Source organism: Polyodon spathula, chromosome 5, assembly GCF_017654505.1.
Source record: "Polyodon spathula isolate WHYD16114869_AA chromosome 5, ASM1765450v1, whole genome shotgun sequence".
NCBI classification, from domain to species: domain Eukaryota; kingdom Metazoa; phylum Chordata; class Actinopteri; order Acipenseriformes; family Polyodontidae; genus Polyodon; species Polyodon spathula.
The window spans coordinates 62461604-62486663 of NC_054538.1; the positions used below are offsets into that span (position 1 = coordinate 62461604).

General features: G+C 36.2%; 1 long non-coding RNA gene across 1 annotated transcript; it reads left to right on the forward strand.

The window, feature by feature from the left end:
- Positions 1–7165: 7165 nt before the first annotated feature.
- LOC121315315 lies at positions 7166–12815 on the forward strand. The gene is made up of 3 exons (XR_005950240.1): positions 7166–7522; positions 11949–11986; positions 12777–12815. It is a non-coding gene; the product is annotated as an uncharacterized LOC121315315 (long non-coding RNA).
- Positions 12816–25060: the final 12245 nt, after the last annotated feature.

Here is a 25060-nt window from a genome sequence, read left to right on the forward strand (position 1 = left end):
ACGGGTCTCACGCCACACCTAATCTCATTATACACATGCAATCTCCTACATGGGTCTCACGCCACACCTAATCTCATTATACACATGCAACCTCCTACACGGGTCTCACGCCACACCTAATCTCATTATACACATGCAATCTTCTACACAGGTCTCACTCCACACCTAATCTCATTATACATGGGCAATCTTATACACAGGTCTCACACCACACCTAATCTCATTATACTCATGCAATCTTCTACACAGGTCTCACGCCACACCTAATCTCATTATACACATGCAATCTCCTACATGGGTCTCACGCCACACCTAATCTCATTATACACATGCACTCTTCTACACAGGTCTCACGCCACACCTAATCTCATTATACACATGCAATCTCCTACATGGGTCTCACGCCACACCTAATCTCATTATACACATGCACTCTTCTACACAGGTCTCACGCCACACCTAATCTCATTATACACGTGCAATCTTATACACAGGTCTCACACCACACCTAATTTTATACACAGGTCCATTATAATAAATGTCTGTGACACTAATTTATACTATAGATATAGCTATGATTATTTGGTAAATAGTGTAATTACCATAATTATTAGGTAGTTCTTTTAGTTATAATCAACTTAAGAAATTGATGACTTAGTAAGATACAATTTAAATATAAATATGAGTTGTGAACACAAAATAATCAGTAAAACCAAGTAGTTACTAAGTAATATCACAGTAATTAAATAATGATTGCAGTAGAATGTTTTAATTGTTGCTATTGGGATAATGTTCCCTAGTAATAAAACGACACTATTAGCCAAATATGTTTGAACTGACTGTGGTGGACCAGGATGTATCATGTAAATTTTTGTTTGCATAGTCCTTCACTTGTGCAATAAAACTAGGAACCATTTTTTTTTTCGCTTTATATTTAATCACAATTCAAAATATAATTTGTGGTTAGTCATGGAAATGTCATGCCAATTGATTTGCATGGCAATAAACGTATATAATGTCTGTTATGGTGTGAGGTTCAAGTTCAAGCTAGCGTCTGTTCTTGCCTCAAATCCTTAAAGGTCTCTCTCTCCCTTCTTCTAAATACATGTTTAACAACCACACCCTGCTCTGTTGGAAGACCTTGTTCTCTCTCTACATTTAAAAAAAAAAAAAAAAAAACTTATATATGTAAAAGATTCCAATGTAAAAAAATACAAAGACAAGGATTTGAAGGCTGTAGCTGGTGATAAATAAAACACCATGGTCTTTAATCTGGGACATAAATATACCCATACGTAAATGCATATGGAACATTTATGGTAAATAGCTGACAAAGTCTACTTAATAAAGGCTAATTTATAGCAGCCCCCTTAAATTCTTCAACTAAAACAGTGAAATATTTATTTTAACATTTGTTAAACTGTTATTCTGCAGATCCTATATACCCTATAAGACAAGCCTTTAATCCAGTAAAAACTACAACAAGATAATAAACAGAGGAGGAACAAAATAGTGAGATAATAAATATTATTAAACATGGAAGTGATAAGTAGTATATTATACCATTCTAAATGGAATTCCATACACTCAGAGGAAACATGTCTTTTTTTTTTTCTTCACTCAACTATTTTCTTTTAGGTTTTGTTTTTGTTTAAGCAAACGCCCCTTCTTCCCATTTTGTGCTAATTTTATGATGAATGATCTGTGTGACCTGCCTGCATGCCTCTTTCTCCAAGGAAAATTAGCGATCTCCTCCCACTGCAGGTGGCGTGAGGAGGGGAGGAAGTACACAGGCTGATTTATCTGGAGCTGTCGGCTCCTCTGAGGATACGGGCTACAGGGGAGTGGCAGCTCCTTCTTGGCCCCTTGGCTGCCTCTGAAGGAGACCCCATCTCTCATTAGAGAGCACAGAGCTACACTTGAAAGTGACATTCACACTCCTTCTCCTCTCACAAATGAGAAATATGACAGACTTACTATTTAAAAGCCAGGTCCTTTTCTCGGGCCTGGGAAAACATCAATTTACTACATTGGATTTGGCAGATCTCCATATGCCTTTTTTCCATGTTTCTACAACCCCCCCCTTTCACCATCATAACCATATTTTTTGTCTGACACCATTTTAATATAAGATTATCTCACAGAAAACTGTAAGGCACCTGGACAAAACAAACCTACGACTCAACTTTCACACAAGAACATGCATCACCAGCACTCCTGTTATCCCTATTCTGCACGGGTGAATTTGCAGTTTATCTTTTGTGTGCATTTACTATGTTCTTGCCATGTGTTACCATGATTTACAACATTTTTGCTATGCTTTATTACACTTCCCCACAGTAAAATTACTTTATGAGAATCAGTGACCGCAATTGGTGCGATCTCCAATAAAAGTTAAAAAAAATGTAGAAATGTGCTGGGAGCATCTGGAGACATATTTCTAATTGTTATGGATAACAATGTTATTTGACTCAACCGTTTTTAGGTTAGCAGTAGTCATGCTAACCATACTTTCAGTGTTCTACCTTTAGTAAATGATACCAGTAGGTTACGCACATGTAAGCTTCATCTTTCTAAGATGACATGTAGGTGTTAAATAATATAGCTAATATATTTAACTTGCAATAGAAATGTAATTGCCATGTTTAAGAATACTTGCACTAAGAATGAAAGCTTATAATTATGAGACATATTGGAATAACCATGTCAAAGAAAGTTTTTGTCATGACATCTTTAGGAAGCAATTTTGACTTTATACTTCTAACTTTTCTAACAATAAACATAAAAAAATAAATCTCCACATTTCAATTTCAGTTGAGTAGCCACAGCCTCATAGATACGGAATAAGATCCACCATCTAATTAGTTTAAAACAACTATCTTTCAAGGAAATCCATGTTCCTTATGTGACACAATAAGCATGCTTAAATCAGAGGGAAAGGAAAAAAAAATCATATTCCTACAGAAGCTGTCAACTAGAGGGGAAAAAAGAAGAGAGACAGAGAATGAGATGGAAAAAAAAATCAATCAATTAAGTTGCATTTGGGGATCTGTTTCTGACAAGTGTGAAGCCGAATCCAAGTAGGCAAAAGAAGAAAAGAGATGTATCTCTCTGTAAAGAGCGAGGATGTCAGGAGGGGGTGGGGAATGATATGCAAAACACGGCCTTCATAACCAAAGTAGCCTGCAAAATTAGGTGTCAGCATGCAAAGCTTATTGATGTATGAATGCAGAAAATGAAAGGCGGCAGTAGACAGACGGGGCTAAAGGTGAGACAGCCACAGTGAGAGCAGCTGTACATCTATGTCAAGGTGTTGCTATATGAGCCTGCTTTTTTTTTTTTTTGTACTGGAGGGCCACAGCCTAACAAGCTACGGCAGGCCATAAAATGATGAAACAATACTATATAGGCACACACTGTGTGAATATCAAATACATTGACTCGGGTCCCCTTCAAATAGCGCCTGTGTATTCATTAATAAATGCATACAATATTCTGTGTTTTCAATAAATAAAAAATAATAACACTGTAAACCGGAGTTACTTTGTGACACCTATCTCATTGCTTTTATTGTTGCTCTCAGCTATTCAACCTAGCAGAGTGCACTGGAAGAATTTATTACTGTCTGTCTCTGCAGTAAGTTGGCAAAGTGGGGTCTTTTGAAGAAAATTGACTGCCTATCCATTAATATGAAGAAAAATGCCAATAACACTACAAAGACTAAACCTATGAGATCAGTTCTCGGATTGCTGGTAACCTAACACATTCTGCTGGACACACTTAATGCTGCTGTCCCAGTGATAGGAAGGAGGCCCATTGTTGATGGTTAACTAGGCAGGTATTGAAACACATTATGCCTTTCCAATTTAATTATTTTAGTGTATAATAAGGATGCATATGCAAACTGAAATTTCATATCAACTGTATTGTATGTGTGACTAACTGATAGAATACAAACAGCTTGCAAGAAATGGTGTCTGTTGACATTTAACTTGCAGACTGTTTAGGACTTGCTATTATTGTATTTTTTAGGGCTGTTCTCATTTTTTAGGGCTGTTCTCAGAATTTATATAAACTCAACCAACGGAAGATCTGCATTTTCTCCACGCAGTCCAATCATAAGTCAGTGGAGGCAGGATATAAACGGCTGAAAATACTCTCTGCCTTGTAAGTTTAACCAATGGGAGAGTAAAAGATCTTTGTTATCAGGCAGGTGTCCAATCATGAGTGAGCAGAGGCGGGACATAAATATGTTAAGGTAAGCGGTGTAAGAATAGCTGAATTTCGCGTGATATTACTAATTAAAGAGACCGCCATAGAGAATTATATTATAATAGATATAAATTACAATATAATTATTACTTTGAAGTAATAGTTCGAATTGCTTTTTACAACTTAAAATAAAAAATGTCATCAGACAATGGAAACATTGTAGTCATTGTGATTACGTATCAATTTTCAGGAAGAACTTAATCAGAAAAATTGGAGATTGTTAAAAATGGGAGGTATATACCTCAATACAGTATTCTCGGGTAACGCTAACAAGATTCATAACAACTTGATGTCTTTGTAATGCAATAAAAGCAGAAGTACAGGATGCCAAGTACGTACTGTAGCTGTAATAGCAGATGAAACAACTGATGTTGGAAACGCAGCTCAGCTGTTTTCAGGTATGTGACTGACAGTGGCCTGAATGAATGGTTGTTCTGTGAAAATGTGTTACATTTACTAAAATAATAGTAATAATAATAATAATAATAATAATAATAATAATAATAATAATAATAATAATAATAATGCTTTTTTTTTAGATTCTATTGATTGTTTAGTATTACTGTGCAGGACAGTTGCTATAAAATCGTTAGCTTTATTAAAAATGTGGACGGATTAATCTACCGATAATTCCACCGGTAAATCAACTTCTGTCTATAAATTACCCGATCAAAAACGTTCATCGAGTGACAGTCCTAGTACTTTTAAATCCACAGGTAACACTTAAGTTAACTTGTTAACAATTTAGGAATTGTTATATAACCCTGTAACACAGTGGCTTTGCGGATCATGTCAGATGCAGGAAGCAATACTCAGGAAACAGAGGAGTGCGGGCAAAACGGCATGGCTGCGCGCCTTTTATTAAATACAAAAAATAGGCAAAACAATTCTACCTTTAAACAGCTACAAAACACAACGGCACGCAGTCCAAAACAAACACTATGACAGAACACAGAACAACTGTAAACAAATACCCTTGAGGATGGTGAACAGGCAGGTAGGATAGCAATCGTTAAAGTCTATCTCTATCCAGACAGACACGTCTCAATTCTACATTTCTAACACTCTTCCCCTTCTGGTAGAACTGGGTTTTTTTATATCCTGTGGCTAGGAGTTAATTTGATAATTAAGTGATTAACTCCTAGCCACATTCTACCTGAGTCTTAAATTAGTTTGTGTGACTGTCAGCTACTAATAATTACTTAGCTAACAACCACATATTCTCACGAAAAGTACAATCACATATAATACAATATAATAGTTTACAGGTTCTGCCCGTCACACATAGAATACATAAATCATAACAGTAAGACAAATACAAAATAATGTAGCGCACATCATGTAAAGAGGCAGGACACCCTGTCACAAACCCCTACTTAATGGAAACAAATACACAATGACATTGAATTTCAGTATTCAGGTCCTATTGCTTTTGTAGGTGTATTGTGTAATAGCATGAAACATTAAAAAAAAAAAAAAAAAAAATTGTAATCATATATATTGTAATGATACATGCCCTTGATGATAAAGAAGAAGACTATTACTAATCAAAAGAAGACAGTCTCTGTTCGGGCCAAGACCATGCCACACAAAACAATAAAAAGATGCTAACTCCTTCCTTCATCCACTGACCCCAGCTTTCAGTTCCTCAGGCTCTCAGTCCATGTCACTCCCAGGCTTCAGTCTCTCAGGCCCAATCTCACTGGCTGTCCAGGTTCCTCCAGACATTCAGCGCTTGAACCTTTCACAATCTCCCCACCCTCTCCTGCGCAGGTGGTACTTATATCCCTCCCACTCCTCCGTTGATCACATCCACTCCCCCCGGATCCAGCAGATACAGAACGGTGCCCGGGTCGCTACGATATTAATACTGAACATATAGCAAATAAAAAAAATTTAAAAGTATTTACAATATTTTATTTTTGTTTAACAGGATACAAATTACATATACAGAATATAAATGTATATTCCATTAATTACTGTAATAACTCATTAAGATTTAATGATAATAACATACACATTAATGAACCCTTAAACAGTTTCTGATTTCTGTCTGTACAAAAAACACAGTGTCGCTATGGAGGGAGTGCAATTAGCCAAAACTAATTAAACAATTCCTAACATTATTTAAAATAAATCAAAACATTAAACAAGAAGAAGAAAATATTGGATAATATCCAATTACCATTTGATCTTGTCTCTAAACTAAAAAACACAAAAAACCTTAACTGCTATTAAGAACATAATTCTGTATTCATATTTTTACTAGTGAAAAACATTTCAAAATGTAATTCTTTTGGAGATCAAACATTATTTCAGATTGAATTCCAGAAACTAAGTTCCAACCCTTATTGGCACAACATTCCAAATACAGGGATGTATTTAATTATTTTAGTAAATCTTACCTGTACCTATGCTGGATTATGTTTTGTCTCAAATATTAAGTGAAGAAAAATCAGAACATCATAACACTTCATTACCCTGCTTACAAAAAGATTGTGTGAAAATATTATTTTCTCCTGTTTTTCAATTCCAAAAAGTAAAACATACTTGTATCAACAATCTGTAGTTTCCATCAACTGGCCATGTCGTATATGTTATCTGGGCACAGTACAAAGAGGTGAGGAGGGGTGGGGCATTTGTAGCTAGTTTTACCTCACTGTACCCTTTGCTATCTTACTAAATATCTTAGCAGCCTTGAATAGATAGTTGTTTCTTAACCATATGCAAATTATTTTAATTAGAAAGCTGTCAATTTTCTAAGACTGTTTGCACATTCTATTATTACGATTGTTAGTAGTACTGTACAGAAAACCATTTAATATTATATAAATATATATTTTAAATAAGATTATTTTTTAAAGTAAAATTACAATGGTCAGTCTTCTGCTTTTTCCCCAAATGTTACATTTTCATTTACATCTCACACCTAGACTAGACGTCTGATTTGCAATGTATTTAAATGGAAGCTGTAGCAATCTCCCTCGTGATCCTCTGAAATCTCATTCCTGTTAATGCGCTGATCTTGACACCTTTGTTTATGCAAGCGTATGTTGCAGTCTCTTATCAGTAAGCAGTTCCAGCCCACAATCTGCAACCCTCTATCTGAGTAAAGAACAATAGAAAAAGAGAAAGGGGGGAGGGAGGTGGCTAACCGTGTACAAAAATGTATGTGTTTTTGTGTTTTGCCCGTCTATTCCATTTTTTTTTTTTAAACAAGGGAAAACATGAATGCGAAGAAATGGGAAAGGTATGTTGCAATATTGTTAAATATGCTTTTTGACACAGCTCATGCGGCTTCAGATATTGTTATCTTATTTCAGTAAATTATCTTTTTTGTCACTGTACTGAGCGATGCAATGAAAATCAGACTACTTGCTGGAGAACAAATTACATCCTGTTTAATGAATTGTGTATTTTATGCCAGTGCAGATTGATAAAAGGCCGTCTCTGTTGTTTGACAGATACAGTTTTGGCCAGAGGGCCAAGGCAGGCTTTAGACTTCTGTTCAAAATGTGTTAAACATATTAAGCATTAGAGAGGCACAGAAGCCTTGAGAATGAGAGCTGAAATTAGTTATCAAGGTATGCTCCTGGGTACATGACTTGCAAAGCAGATGTCACTGTAATAATGTGTGATATAGAACATGCCTGGTATAAACCCTGCTGGATGAAATATGAAGCCCTGTTGGTGATATTTAATGCCATTTTATGAGGATTCATCTTATAAAGACAATGCCCGCCTTATGTGGCATGCTTAAGGTATTTTGCTAAAGGCACCACAAAGCATGTGTACTGTGAAGAATTTTGTTATTATTTTATAAGCCTTTACTTCATAATTCTTTCTATTTTTAACTGTAATGTCTGCTAGCTACTGTTTCCTGCTGTAATCATCCGACTCCTCGGTACCTGTGCAATACATGACAAGACCCTTTGAAGTGGTTTATTTATTAATTAACTTACTAGACTTAGATATTAATTTTACAGGGTTGTGGGGACAGTATGTGCAGTATTCTTTTTTTTTGTTGTTGCTTATTTAAAATGGGAATTATCTTAACACAGGCAGTGGTTGAAGAAAAATAAATAGGGTAAAAACAGCGTTGTCCCTTCCTCCTGTTGGCATTGTAAGATGAGAGATGTTACAGATTTTTTGTTTTGTTTACAACTTTCCAGTTCAACCATTTGTAGAAATATACTGTATACTCTCCCATCATACTTGTTTTTCCAGACATATTGTTAACAGACATGCTTTTTTCTGGTTCCAAAAACCCTTTATTATTCACTTCTCTTCTCTCTCAGCACCCAAGCCAGAGTCAATACTCTGTCCATTTCACAGTGATCAACTCTCTGACACTATTTCATCGCCTGCCAGAGTCAACTGCTCTGTCTGCTTCACTCTTCACACACAGGAACCATGACAGCTAGAAAAGCAACAACACAAAATGGTGGCGCAGTGCCTTTTTATAACCTTAGGTCCTCCCCTTTATGCTAATAAGATAACAGAGCTTACACACATCCCATTGGTCCTCAGCCGCACAGTAGGACCAACGGGCACACAAACAACAGCCAATAAGGACAGACAAACAACAATCAATCACAGGGGAGACACAAAAGGCACCACATTAAGGCTAGGACCACACAGACAGAGGCAAACACACCAGCGGCAGGAAGGGAATACAGTTACAAGACAAAAATACAAATACACGGATTGCTAAATTATGTTATGTCTTACCATGATTGTCTATGGTATATTGTGCTTTCACTAGGACTTGCTATACTTTGCCATGATTTACCTTGGCACTGAAAACTGTAATGTTTACTTAAAAGGAGCTGCCCTTTGGGTCTTACCATTTTGGGCTAGCTTCCACCTTGGTTTCCAGTAGTGAATGATGAATACACTTAGCCATGATTTGTTGACAGCTGTTTTTGTAAAGAATTTGTTTGCAGTCATCATTAATTTGTTTGTTAGATGTCTTTCAATTTTTCAGTAAGCTGAATAACTTCTTGCTGATAAAGGACAATATGTAGATGGCAAAAAAGAATATTGTTTTTCATTTATTTATTTATTTATTTTTTATTCTGAGCACCATTCATATGCCCTTTTAACTTTTTACCTTATTTTTATTTTAGAAGCTTTGACATTAGGCCTACATCTTGTCTGGCATGGTTTCCTGATAGTTATCAATATAGAGATAAATAACAATGCTTTTTATTGTTTTGCCATCACAATTCAAGAGCCTCACTGAAATTAAAACGTGTACAGGTGCACTAACTTTGTTTAATGAACCTTGCTTTTTTCAGCTGACAAAGATATTTATATAAAGAGAAATTCCACTGCATAATTTATGTGGCCTTTCATATTCATTGGCTGCATTGAAATTTTGCTTGTGTGATTTTCTGAGTTCCGAACTCTGATTTTGTTTCCTCTGTAAAACACAATGTCAAAAGTCACAGGAGATCTTCAGTGCAAATGTGACTCTTGGTAGTGGAATGTGCTAGGCTGTGAGCACAAAGGGACCACTGGCATTTGAGTCCAGGGGAAGTTGTACTTTCAGCCCAGTCAATATGCATTGACATAATGTCTATAGAAAGGTTGTGTCATGAAACAAAGGGAGGCATTCATTTGAACTTGTAATTTTCTCTATCTTTACATATAGTTTTCACTCTCTGCCTCTACATATAATACCATTGTATGAGGTGTATGTGAAATGAATCATATTTAAAAATTCATAGTATATAAAAAGCACTGCATTAATGGTAGACAGATTCATCTTTTTTTATAATTTCTCTCCTCCCATTTGTTCCAGAAGTATAAGATAATAATATACTGAGATGCCTAATGGTGACCTACTGTAAATGACAATGACATTTAACACACAGATCCTGTGTACTCCAACGTTTCCCATTGTGCTCGAGGAACAACAGTAACTCTTCCAGTGTTGAATATGGAAGTATGTGCTTAACGACTACTGTCGGCCCTCTATCATAGTCTGCTAAACGCTGATTGCTGGATCCTTTTGAGTATTTTTTGAGAAGAAATCACCAGGGACCAGCAGAGTTGAAAGACGTGATAAATGAAGTACTCACTTGGAGCCGCCAACTACGATTCAACAGGCCAAGATAATGCCAGATGGATTCTGATACAGAGAAAAATGTATACAATTCAGTATTAAACCTATTGTACTCAGAACCACTAAAAATCACTCAAACATCATAAAAGTTAAGCAAAAGGTGAGAAAAAGTAATTTACTCTTTAAATGTGCTTAAATTGAAAGCATTGCTCTTTGCGGCACCTGGAGTTCTCTACAGTGTTTGCAGTGGAAAGTCAACCTTCAATTCAGCGATAGATGACACAACAAAGGCCATTTGGATTGAATATGCCCTGTAACTGGATACAATTACTCATCTTAATAACCGTCTTCCACATTATTTTAAACACCTATTAAGACTGTTTTGCATTTCTACAGTATGCATTCATATAATTGTTAAAATTAAACACTATTAATCATTTTGGTTTTATTATTTTAGTGCTGGAAAGCCTTATTAACATGATGGTGATATAACATGTTGGCGATCAGATTGTATTGTCATTAATATTGTCATTAAATTTAAATTACAGTGATGGTGAATAAATTCACCAATGTGGCAGGACTTCACGGTGCAGTGATCAGGATGTATAGTAGCTTCAGGATGCAGAAGTGATACAAAACAGAACTGAAAATAGAACCCTTCCTTCCTTAAGCCTGTTTTTTTTTTTTTTTTTTAAATTAACATCTGTAGTATAACCCCTCCTCATACAGGGGCCAGCTTGGAACATAATCATACTCTGAACTTATTGCAAACTGCTGTCATCTAAGACTAAGTTCTGGTAGCCATCTCAAGTGCCTGGGAGCTGAAGTGTCTATGAGCTAGAAGGGAGGGTGAGCCTGTGGCATTTACTAGATATTCTGTTCATGATTCTTTTAGACCCAAGCTTACTGCATATGCCTCTGTCATTGATTCAAAATAAAGGTTATACTTCCAATTTTTGTGGATTCATCATGATGTATCTGACAACAGAAAAATAAATAAAATTAAATAAAATTAAAAAAATAAATAAATAAATAAAAACATTAGTTCCAGTTCCAGGTCCTGGCTGCTGAAATAAAAATAAAAGTACCTTATTCTGATGCTTCTCTGACTTGTTTACAGTTGTAGGTGCTTTTTCAATGCCGTTGACAAGGTGACTAATCTATCACTGAGTTTACTGGGTACTGTCTACTGTACATTGTGACATACTTCAGTAAGCCTGGGTGGTAGTTATGCATAGTCCTCCGAGCAAAGGCTGTTAATTGGCGGGCTTCTGTTATCTCGGCTACATTTTAAGGTGTGAACTGTGATGGGATTTTAAACTCATTACATGGGAGTGGTAGAAATGCACTCTTTGGGTTTTAAATAGAAAGGTGCTGATGTTAGGAATTCCAGAGAGGCCATCCAATGCTGTGATCTATTGAAGTTAACTTCAATGTGAAAAGTGAAATGAAAAGCTTCAGGTGTTTGGTATATGTCCTCAACTCAAATGTATTTCAATATGCAATATATTTTTTTAATTACCTTTCATATACAGTACATGTCACAGGTACGTATTTCTTAAAGTAAGTATTCATCGATGACCATTGACAATATTTTTCTTTACAGTTTTGTAACACCCAGATTTGCCACGGAACCACTAGAGGGTAAGTACAAATAACCATACAATTTATTTGAAGCAAATGCAGTCCACAATGTATTTTTACTAGAATAGGTATCACAATCAAGCTGTCACCAGATAAGAGAATAAACAGTTAAATTAAATGAAATTAAATAATAATATCAAACAACAAGGCTCTCAAAAAGCAAGAGAACAAAAAAAAAAAACAGAATATATATATATATATATATATATATATATATATATATATATATATATATATATATATATATATATATATATATATATATATAACCTGCAAACGCTCTCAGAGAGTGTATGTCCTCCAGCCTAGCGAGCCGCTCCACAAATCCAACAGGTTGTTCCTCAAAAAACCATTTGGGTATGTAGTTCCTCAAGGAGTTAGTACTTTTATAAATCTAAAAAAAAAAAAAAAAAAAAAAAAAAAGAGAGAAACACTTGGTAGAGAACAATAATAATAATAATAGTAATAAACATTTGATGCAGCAGCTGTCATATTGCACATCCCCTATTAAAAAGACTTTCTTAAAACCTTTAAATCATGTGAATCTCTGCTGGTTTAATATCTGTCTTGACAACCCTGGTCCCGTAGCACCAAAAAAAAAAAAAAAAAAAAAAAAATTGCAGCTTCTAATAATAAAGGGTAAACAAACACAAGAAGGGAGACACATAACACTGTACTTCTCTATAAACTAAAGATGTCTTCTTTATCCTCACATAGGAAAACAGTACTTAACTTGGTTTTTAATGCTATCTGATATCCTTCCTTATCTTGATTTCCTTCTCCTTTTCAGATATTCATCTCTCTGCTAAGTGCCGTGCCGTCCCATCCCGTCCCTTTCTGTCCTCCCTCCGACCCGAAAGCCGTCCTAGTGCTTTCTGTTCACTTTTTATGTCCTTATTAAATCAGAATTTTTAAAGGTTGATGGGGGGAATGCAGGTGAATTTGCATTGCAGTATTTCAGTGAAAGGAAAAAGGAAAAAAACATAAAGCACTGCACGCAAAATACAGTAATTCAAAACAAATGTAAAGCGCATTTTAACCAAACAAGGAATTTTACACAGCAAACCATTAGCATAATAATAATAATAATAAATAATAATAATAATAATAATAATAATAATAATAATACTAGTGAAAACAATAATAAACAAACCACACAGTGAAATTTACACAACAAACCATTAACAATAAAAATAATGGTGAGAACAATAATGACACTGCATTTTTGTCACTTGTGACATTCCTTCCTGCTTGAATATTGACGTCCCGGCAATAAACACATTAACACTAGAACCGCCATGTTTTCTGTTGACCTATAACCACCGCACATGTCAATTTGACATTTAGATTTTTAAACAGCTTCGATATGAAAATGAAAGACAAATTATCAGACACAACTCAACAGTTTTATTCATGAACATCATGCCGCCTGACACATCCTCCTCACTGAACTTACAAATCACTCCTGGATATTATATAGTGTCAGCAACATGAAATATAATAATAATAATAATAATAATAATAATAATAATAATAATAATAATAATAATGTTACAATTTCTATTTGCTGACTCTGCAGCAGAGTGCTTCTGTGGGGAAACAGGAGTTGTGGGCAAATCCTTGTTGCCCTGGTTGCCAGGGAAAGTGCTTTTAATTTCTCTCAAATAAAAATGATTCCATGACATTGTCTATATATAAAAAAATTAATCCCATGTTTGTTTACATCCAGGAGCTGTGATGTAAACACAGACCCAGTTTCACTGAATTACAGCAAGACCACAACACCCCCACATTCCACCGAAATACATACTTCCGTGCGGGCTAGGAAGGAGGTGGGGATGGGGCTTGTATACTAAAATGATACTATTGTAGGCTATACAAAAAAAAAAAAAACACATATTGTAATACACGTCAAAATGACGCGTCTGGCAGAAGGAATTATATACAGCATACCATTAGCAATAATAATAATAATAATAATAATAATAATAATAATAATAATAATGAATGAATACAAAAAACAATAATAAACAAAGCACACAGTCAAAGTTAAACAGGTTTAAAAGGCACTGCATATCAACAGAACACTCAGTACTGCATCTCCAGCCCCGCCCCACTCCTTGCTCGCTGTATTTATCACATACCTCTTCATAGACAAGCATTCTGGTTGATAAATTATCTCCTGATCACTCGTTTTGGATCATGCAATCCAAGTCATTATTTTATTACTATAACATCTCAGAAAGCTTGGCAAATGTCTGTGATATTCTTTGCGCGCCGGATGCAGAAGCCGCTATCTTGTTTGTTTATGTCCGTGTTGTGTCTGTGGTGCAGGGACTATGGGTATTGCTCAGATCCGCCCCTTTTATGTTTTTTTTATTTTTTTTTTCGGCTCCTATTGGTCTCACTTTGTCACTGAAAGGTTTTCTTTGCTTTTTTCAGACAAAAAAAAATAACTAGAGACCTGTGCTTGTAGTTTTTTTTGATGATTTCAGACAGGGTCCGACATCGGACCGGAAAGGGAAAATTGTAATGTCGGACTTGGTCCGACATAAGACCGCAAAGGGTTAACATTAAAAATAGTGAGAACAATAATGACACTGCATTTTTGTCACGTGTTTCTTATTTTAACTGTAGTATTACTATTAACTGCTTAATACCCTGTCTTAAACTTCCTCAGTTAAACTCAAGTCTGTCCTGTCTATAAAGATGGAATTATTTGAAATTCCACCACTTACTGATCATTAACTTTTGGTTATTTACCAAGCTTGTGCTCACATTTGAAAGAAATCTCATATGGATGCCATTGAAGGACAATGCAGTTCCCTAGAAGCTGGTGACATTGTGCATTCTCATGTGTTGCATCTCTTTCTATTCCTTTTACAGAAATGCCCTTGGGTGATGGTAATAATGGGAAATAATGGGAATCAGTTTGTCATTGGAAATCATTGCATTTAGCAATATTTTATTAAGAGCAATGTTAAGTGAATTCACCAATAACAGTTTCTGGGGGGCTCTGCCTTGGACTGTACATGGAAAGAAAAATGTAGACTCTCCGTTCCGGCCTAAAGCACCTAACAGTGTGCATTTTTATTAACCGGATCTGGAGGGTTAGTTCCCTACAGCCCTGACACATGGGCCTTGATGTTTCTTGCAGACTGTATACTTTTTCTCCCTATTCACATAAGGGAAATGACAGAAGGTGCAAAGTAAACTAGTGCCGAAAAGACCGGGACTACATATTTCATTAAGGACTATCGCCAGAGGCTGGTTGCAATACTATAAAATTCCATGCATCTTAATTTCAATATAGTAAAACCTGTATAATCAAGCCCCTCTACATACCTGCATTTTGTGTAATGTTTTCCAGTCCCAAGCAATGCCGGATTGTACAGGTTTTACTGTATATTTCAGCCATATTGTTAAATAACAAACAAATCCTTCTACCAGCTCAAGTCACCATGTCACCTCCATTCTTAAGAAACCTTTTCTTGACTCTTCCTTTGCCGAGAACTATCTGCCGGTCTCGCTCTCTCCTCCCATTCCGATTTGTCCACTACCAGCTGGCATTCTTCCCCACCGATCACTCTCTGCTTGATCTTGTTTGCTATATGGTAACCACAAATAAACAAAAAAAGTTGTAAATATTGCAATGATTCCCATTTTAACTCTGAAGCATCAATTCGAGGAACTTTTATTAACAGGTACAAAGAGGACCCAATTATCTTATCTTTTCCTGCAGGCTGCATAGGACATAAACCTCACCATAGCTCGTACTCAGTGGCGGTGCTAGCTGATTGGGGGCCCTAAGCAGAAATATATATTTTGTTCTATTTTTTATTACCCCCTCCTTTATGTTGTAATTGATTGCTGTTAATCCAACTCCAGTTCTTAATTACAACTTTGATAAAGCTGTCATTTGTGAAATTAATGTATACAGTAACAGGGTGATTTTCAAAGCTTTTTGCTCCAGAGCAAAATCTGCTACTGATTTTTTGAAAGTAACTGTAAATGTTTAGTAAATCTAAAGAGGCAATGTAGGTATGGAAAAGAGAAATAAAATGAATTTTTTTTTTCACTTAAACAGTTTTGGAAAATTAGCTGGAGTTTATTTGCAATTAGAAAAAGTGGAGCAAATGTTGCACTAGAGTAAAAAGCTTGTCCTGTAAATCTTTCTCTACTCAGTGGCGGAGAAATAGATGGTGCACTGCACAGGGGCCCACGCACTCAGAGGGCCCCAGAGGAGTCTGAAAGTTTGGGAAGAACATTTAACAGTGAAAATATCTTTCACATTTAGATTTGCAGATGTTACAACCTTCATGTTTGTATCATTGTAGCTATCAGTGCCAGTAATTCACTTTTTATTCTCCCTCGTTCCAACACCACAATTGTCTTTTTTAAAAATTGGATCAGAGATTCCCTTAAACCTGATTGGTCAATATAAGGGCTTGACCTGATACAGGATTTTGAATGTCATCTTTCAAACTATGTTTAATCACAAGCTATGTTTGCATCAAACTTTTATATGCTAAAACTCATGCGTGATAAAAAACAAAACAAAACAAAAAAACCCAAAAAACAACGACAACTGTGATAAAAAACAGGTGAAATTCGGTTAATTCATGAGAGCAAACAAAAAAAAAGTTCTATAAGGGTTGAAAAAAATCTATCCTGTATGATAGTTGTGCACAAATACATTGTAAATACTTTCTAAATTAATTTTATGAGGTAGTGCATACTTTTTTCAGTCATATGGTCAACACAGACATCTCTACCCAGATTGGGCACCTCATTAAAACGAAAGGTTACGGATGTAACCCTGGGTTCCCTGAAAGAGAAAATGACCGCCATTGATACTTTTCGGTTATTCCCGCTTGTCAGGTATTTGCTGAGCATTTTATATCAAAGCTGCCGATAGGCCCCTCCAAGGAGTGACGTCCTTGATCCTGCCTCACTGAGGTAATAAATATTTTTTGTGTTGAACCCATGAATGTGAGTGATGCGACCTCACAAGGATGGGTTCATCTGTAACTTAGCATTCGCTTTCATTTCGAAGATGACCACCAATTATATTTTTGGGAAAATATACCAGAGCCGTTGTGAGGAGAATGAGCAGACAGCACCTGACGGACATCTTTAAAATAAATAAATAAATATGTCCTTAGCGAGGACATGTTATTAAATTTGTGTTTCAGGATCGCTTTCATAAAAAAAAAAAAAAAAAAAAAAAAAGTGCATAGCCTATTTTTAAATTAGTACAATACTAAAGAATTCAAAGTTCTGGAATAAATATACAAATAAATAAATAAATAATCCCCCTGAATCTGGGCCCTCCTGAACTGCTTGGGGCTTGTGACAGAGAGCGAATGAATCCTAGTCAACAATCTCCCTCCTGACCTGTGAAGGCGCTGTATAATTGGAGCAGAGTGCCCCGTAATGGTTTGGCAGATCATTCCAGGGTCAGCCGGAAGCTGACCATTCAGGAATACGACACTAGAAGTCACAAAATTTTACTTTACGATAATAATCCTTATGGCTAGTAAATGATGTTCAGTGGCAGTACAATGATTATGTACTAAGGCGCGTAAGATACAATGCAATGAACCATTAGCAGAATGCTGTGGTGCACAGGTACTCCCAAACAGAAATACATTACATAGTGTAGATAATGCAACATATCAACCAACAAACTTGGAGTCTTCTCACAACAGCCTAGTTGCTCTTTGTTTATCTAATATGAAGAATATGAAATAGTCATGATAGAAATATATGTTTTCACATGTATAATTTGTAATTATAATGCAACTTTTTCTAAAAATCAGCTGTATTCTTTTACAGTGGAACGTTTTATATGTCACACTGTTTATCATAGCTAAAGAATCTGTACTTGTATGGGAGGGAGTGTAAATTTGTATGCTTTTGATTCAATACTTGCCCATGGAGATACATCCCTAAACAGACTGGAAACCTGTTGTGTGCTAATAGTTGAGCACTGGTATTATAATGGCATCCAAAGAATCATTTATTTTTCTTGTTCAATGCAGGAAAAAATCTAGGAAAAGTTCAATATAATATGAAAAGACACCACATTCTCCCTTGTTGTTTTGCTATCTTACTTACACACAAACAAATGAGTGAAGGGACCATGTCATCATGGCCTTCAGTATCCATAGATTAACCATACTTGTGAAGTATTCAACCAGGAAGCAATGGAGCACTGCATACAAGATATTCAGTAAGTTTTTAAGCACAACCTCTACTGACCACTGCTGTAGCAACATGCTCCTTATACTGTAGTTATATTAAGTCAACACGGATATCATGGATTAACATTATCTAAACATACCATTTGACAAGAAACCTAGTGATAAAAAAAAAAAATCAACAAACTTTTATGGAAACAAGGGGCTATGATTTGTCTTTTTCTTTTCCATTTTTTAAAATGGAATTAAACATACATGTAACTAATTATTTTGAGTGGCAGAACTAATATTATTATAATTAAACATATATTTACTACTGTGGGCGCTTTCAATAAAGTAAATCTGCTAATGAAGCTTTTAAATATAGGAAGGAAGACAGCCCTGGAAACTGCCAAAACTTATTTACATCTCTATTGATTAAGAGCCTCTCAATTGGGGGGGGGGGGGGGGGGGGGGGGGGGTACCGGGGGGGGGGGGGGGTGGGGGGGGGGGGGGGGGGGGGGGGGGGGGGGGTGGGGGGGGGGGGGGGGGGGGGGAGTCTAGTAAAAAGAAGAGTTGTCTCTCCTTCACAAAACTGTGTGCTTGTTAAAACAAAGGAAATGCTAAATATTCTAGGCAAGTTGTAGACAGATAGAAAGAGAAATGGTGAGATCCATTATACAGTCTCCTGCTTTCCAAAAAGAAAAAAGCCAACACAACAAAATAAAACAGAAGTAATAACTGTAACATATTCATGATTTTGCTTTACTGTTTTATTATATTGTGCTTAGGTAACTCTAGTTATGTTGATAAGCGCTGCTAAAATGATAAGCACTGCGATACACCCTACATATTAGGAGTTTACCGCTGGAGTATGTTTCTGGTTTCAGCTGTAAAAGAGCTGAAAAACTGCAGTAGGAAGAAGAATTGAACCTGAATCCAGGAGCTCATCATTATACTAATATATCAAACAATATGGGCTTAGCTTAATTATCCCCTTTGAGAGCAGGGAAAACTAAGCACAACCTTCAATTTTACAGCTGTTCTGTGCCTGCAACCTGAATTATTATTTTTAAAAAGTTTATTTATTGTGACCTGTGCCTGGCTTTTATTCATCACAGCAGATCTGTATATTCACAAATGAGGGCTATTCATCTGCAGACTGCTGCATTCTTCAGCTGTCCGGCACTGTATCAGCCACACTCCTTCAGCTTTTGTGCTCAACTCGAAAGCTCTTCATCCAAACTGTTCATCATCTTGATGGCGGAGCTTTATCTTGCTCTAGTGCAGCTGCATTCAGCCTATCAAAAGTGCTGGGAGATACAAGGGGTAAAAAAGGAGAGAATGGAATGGCCAGTGCCCATATGAGGGATAATTTGTACTCTTGCAATAAATAAGGAAGACAGGCTAATTACTGGCTTAACTAGGGCAGCCAGTAGAGCCTCATGTCAAAAGAACTGGCATAATTATTAACCATCAAAGTGCATTCATATCGTAGGACAAAGAAGGGGGCCTTGCAAATGGATCTTGATAATAAACAAGACTGAGAGCAGCATTCTGTGTTTCCTTGGATGCAAGCGCATTAACACACTGACATGGAGCATAACTCTAGGCCTTGAGAGAAAAAGGGATGATAATTAAAAGCTCCCATTTCCTTTGTGTGGGGCTAGCAATCTGTACATGACCCTTAAGGAAGCTTAATGTATGCTATTAGTGACCCTTGCCGTATTCACAAGGCTGTATGTGCTTTAGAGTGCCAAGCTGTGTCATGAGGCGGTCACATAAGTTCGGCCACTGTGGTTTAGAATGGCCTGGCAAACACTTTTTAAACGCAAAGGACACCTGGAGGGTCGTGACCAATTTAATGTAGATGAAGTGTGCAGAAACAGAGACCTATTGAAATTTTAGACAAAGAGATTTTGTTCTTGCTTAAATAATGATACCAAGTGCATTTTGCAGCTCATAATGACCCTGATATTTAAAGGCAGAAAAAGGGGGATTGAATCATGTGGAATGCGCTGTAAAGAATTTCATTTTTTACTCAACTCCTCCCCCTCCTACCCCCTCCTCCCCCCCCCCCATGTGTGAGATATTAACAATTGGAACCTGACATTTTAACCCGTAAGGGTAAGGCTTGATTGGAAATCAGAGGATTGACACTAATGCGTTGTTAGGGGATATTTCTTCTAAAGTAGAAAAGAGAAATCATAAAACAGAATTTAAATAACTTCTAAAATATATGCATCTCTTTTTTTTGCTTCAGGCTGCTGTTGTTTTTTTGTCTTCATAGTACTCCTCCTAAGCCTAAAACACAGGTCAGGGTGTAGGGCATGCTTTTACAGTCTGCTTATCTCTAGTTTTTTTTTTTTTTTTTTTTTTTTTTTATCAAGACACATCATATAGCTGGCAATCTTTATTTAAAATTAGAAAAACAAAAAAAAAACAGTTTGATTTCTGTTACAATGTACGTTGCTTAGATGTGTTTATTATTGTTTGTATTTATTTACTGTTTTCTGTTTAAAGCAGCATAACACCAAACACACTTCTTTTAAATGCATTTGATGTGATTTTGAGAATTGAGGCTATCGATAATCACAACAGTGTGTTGGGTAGGTCCTTAAAATAGAGAAGATGAATGTTGCTGTTTGTTACATAATTATATTTAATGGGAATGCCGTACTTCTGTACAAATGGGGCAAGATAACATAAGGGCAGCCACAATAGTGTGACCCAATGGAGTAGTCCCAGGTGCCATATTATCTTCCCAATTAAGAGCACAACAACAAGCATGTACATTTTCCACTGAATAATATAAAAAAAAAAAAAAAAAAACCTTTGTTGGGAAGAAATCGTCAGAAATCGTACATGTCTTACACCATCTATTTTTTGAAGTGGAAATCCAAATTTATATGGAATAGCAGTTGAATATAACATACTAAACGGTTTTACCTTCTCTGGCGGTTAATACTGTTACTACTCTAATCTCTCGCGACTCGATCTGCCAGTGCTTGATTCAAACCTCCTGGAGCTAGTCACGTGTGATTACTGTCTCAGCTGCCAGAGAAGGTACGATAGAAATATTATTTAACATGTTAATGCAGTTACTCTGATTTTCATTTCACAAAACAGGCTGTGGTGTAGACGTAATCCCTGGCAGCAAGCAGACATTGAAATTTTGGAAGATTTCACCACCAAGTCCCCAGACAAATATCACTGTTTATACCATTTACACCACATGCAAATAGTTTAGTTTTGCTAACACATTTAAATCATTATTTTTTGTTGTAGTGTGAGTAACCACATTGTATCAACATACACATGACTTTTTTGTTTTCCTTTCAGCGTGTTTTACCTTTACCTATCTATTCTACATAATTTTTAAAAACACACACACAAAAAAAAAATGTAAGCCATGACCTAAGAAGTAGTAAACAATGTCCTTTTTACACTAGGCCTAGATAGGCCTCAAAAGAAAGGGCTGTATTGTATTGTATTGTATTCAAGTATAAAGAGCTGCTACAGGCCTGGAAATCTTGTCTCTATGTGTAAAACATGTTGGATTGAAGTTCTGTTGTATAGACTCACATATTTAAAAATTAAAGTCCCTGTATCAAAATGGTTAAACTTCACAGTCAATGTTGGTGTTTACTAAGTTTTGGTTAAGTTGGAGTTTATTGACAGTTTTGAGAAAATGCACATGAAACTACATGACCTCTCACACACTTACACACATCGGACTATTTAATTGTCACCACAGAATGCTCAAAGGCGACTTGTCCAAATAAAATAGGTGTGGGGCTTGAAGAAGTTTCTCAGAAGAAAGCAGAAAGGTCCAGAGAAAAGTCACAGAAAATGTCAGAGAGGCCATAAGGAAAAATGGTCCAGGGAGTCGTCTGTAGCGCTGCAGACACTTTCTCATCTATTCAATCTGACCCTGGGCCCTCTGCCATAATCTTTTAAAAGCTGGTGGTGGGAAAGCAAGCTGGTCTGCTAACATCCTGTGCAGAGGAACCTTAAACCCCAGGTAGTATTTCAGAGGAAACGGGCAGCACAAAACACAGACTGAAAATTAACCACAGCCAACCCAGGTCCTGCAGAGGTTCCACTGGCCTCCGCTGAAACCACTTACAGGCATTTCAGCAACTTGGACTGTTGCCCATTTGGTTTAATAAGTGCAATGTGAAAAAAAAAAAAAGTATAGCTGGGCCGTCTTCAAATCCCTTAAAAGCAACTACAAAAATAATAACAGAATCTCAGTAAAAGTGCCTCAAAAGTCAATTGAAAGTTGGCTGGATACAAAACCTCTAATGAAAGTGCTGAGGTCTTGCTAGATATTTATTTAAATGAAAATTCAGTTTATTGCAGGACACTACTAAATTGGAAGTTTGTCCTCTTGGTAAAACATAGGAAGTGAACAGAAGCTTTAGATTTGATTGTACGGCAGGGGAACTGTACACTTGCGTGTTATTAAAGCAGCTTTATGCCTGGTTTTCTCCTAAGGGATTTTTAATGAAAAATGGCTAATAGACTAAACTTGCTGATTTTTTCACTTTAAGTATTGGTACCCCACTTATGACAACATTTATGTATTTGTTTGTTTTCTTCAAGTAAACCACACAAAGCTGCAGAACAAAGATGTACATTATGTGTTTTAAGTTTATGTTATTCTATCAGTTTTTGCCATTTACTCATAAAATCAGCAGCAATGTGGATAGACTTGAAGATTATATATACAGGTACTGTGGTTTCTGTAGTTACCATATTTTAATATGTACACATACATATGGTGTATGGTTTAATTATGAAAGGACAGGCAAGTAAACAAAAAATATTAAAAAAAAAATAATGCCACTTAGCGTTTTCAGTCAGATTGAACTTAGTCTGGCTTGTATCTCTTTACATTGCTGTAGCATACAGGATAGAGATTAGGACCAAACAATTAATATCCAATATGTTCATCTAAAATTTATAGCAATTTATTTTCCTATCATAAAGTATGGGGGGGAATATGCTTTTTAAAGACCTTGATTCATTCATAAATTCATGCTTCCATAGAATAATTCAAAGTAAAAAATAAAAAAAAAGCAAAAAATATTATTATTATTATTATTATTATTATTATTATTATTATTATTAATAATAATTATTATCTACTATGAATAAATTTACTATATATATTATATTATTATTATTATATATTATTAATAATAATCAATATATACTTAGTTATATAGTTATACCGTGTATAATAGATCAATACCACTTCAGTATAATAAGTGAATCAATAAACTGCAGTTTATAAGTCTTACCCCTGTTCACACTTGCGGTTTAGGCCGGCCCAGGGCCACCTTATCTCATGTGTAAACGCTTGAAAAATGAAAAGGCGGCCCTGGGCCGGGTGAAATTTAGACCAGCTTTTTGATGCGGCCTAAAGTACCAATGCCGCCTCAGGGCCGGCCTATCTGCATGTGTGAACCCAACGCAGGCCCTGGGCCGGCCATAACACGTCAGTGCGTTGACGTAGCTCAAACCAGTCCCCTACAAGGTCGAGCGTAGTAGATCAAAACAATGCCGGCTTTAAGGAGTAGCACCTGGGATGATGCAGAAATGAACCCTTAGTGGTCCATTTATTCAGAGCTTGTCAGGCGCGTCAGGTCCAATTTATTTTCACACGCGCTGTTTTAAATATTTTTTTCCAGAGTAAAACAGGTCTTAAATGTATCTAAAATGCATCTCCAGCCAAGCCACACCCCTTGATCTCTGTATTTTTCACATACTTCTTTATAGACATAGATAATCTCACGATCACTCATTTTATCACCAAACTCCTCAATAATGTGATCCAAGTCATTATTCTGTTAGTATAACGTCTCAAAAAGCTCTGCAAATGTCCGCGATCTTTGAGCGCTGGATGCAGAAGCAGCTATCCCCTTTATGTCCGTGTTATCTCTGGTGAAAACCTGCAAGTTTGTCTGAGAACTCTCGGAAATACTGAGCAGCAGGCCAGAAATAAACCCACCACAGATCTTGGATTTTATGGAACCTACGGCGATCTCCAGCCCGTTAAATAGCAATGGGGAATGCACTGAATACACAGACACTTTTGACGATGATGATGCTGGGTCGGTCATGAATAGTAAGTATTTCTTCATCGTACAGCTTTCATTAAAAAGATAAAACCTGTGCTCTGTCACTCTGTGTGTGTGTGTGTATATATATACACACACACACACACACACATTTCAAATTGAGCTAAGATCGTAAATCTCAATATTGACAAATAATGGATAAGACACTGCATAGTCAGTCACCATTAATATAATAAGCTGTATTGTGACTAATGTAATGCACACGTCCTTGTTTGCTGCATTTACGCATGATAAATCGTTTCTTTCCACAGTAACCCATTGCACTGTCAACACTCGCCTTTATCATATCTTATGCAATAAGTACAGTACCAACAGTGTTGCAAAAAATAAGATCACCATATTTACGTCTGCAAATTTCCCAGCTCAATCTCTTATGTTGACTTCCGGGAATGCAGTGTTTACGTCACTGTTTATGTTCCCAACAAACACTTCGCCACAATTTAGGCTTCCTTTTCAGCTACATATGTGAATGCACTTAGGCCCCCTAAAACCTCAACTGTGAATGGAAATTTTGAGGCAGCCAAGAGGTGGCCCAAGGCTGACTCAGTAAGTGTGAACGGGGTGTTACTATCACTCTACCATAGCAATCTTACTATCACCCTACCATAGCAAACATCATGCTGGTTTTCTGTTACCAGTACAAAAAAAAAGAACATTGTCATCAAAATTCCCACCAAAATAAACAGCAGGCCTAAAAAACAATAATGATTTAATAAGTCAATTATTTAGAAAGGCCAGTGAAT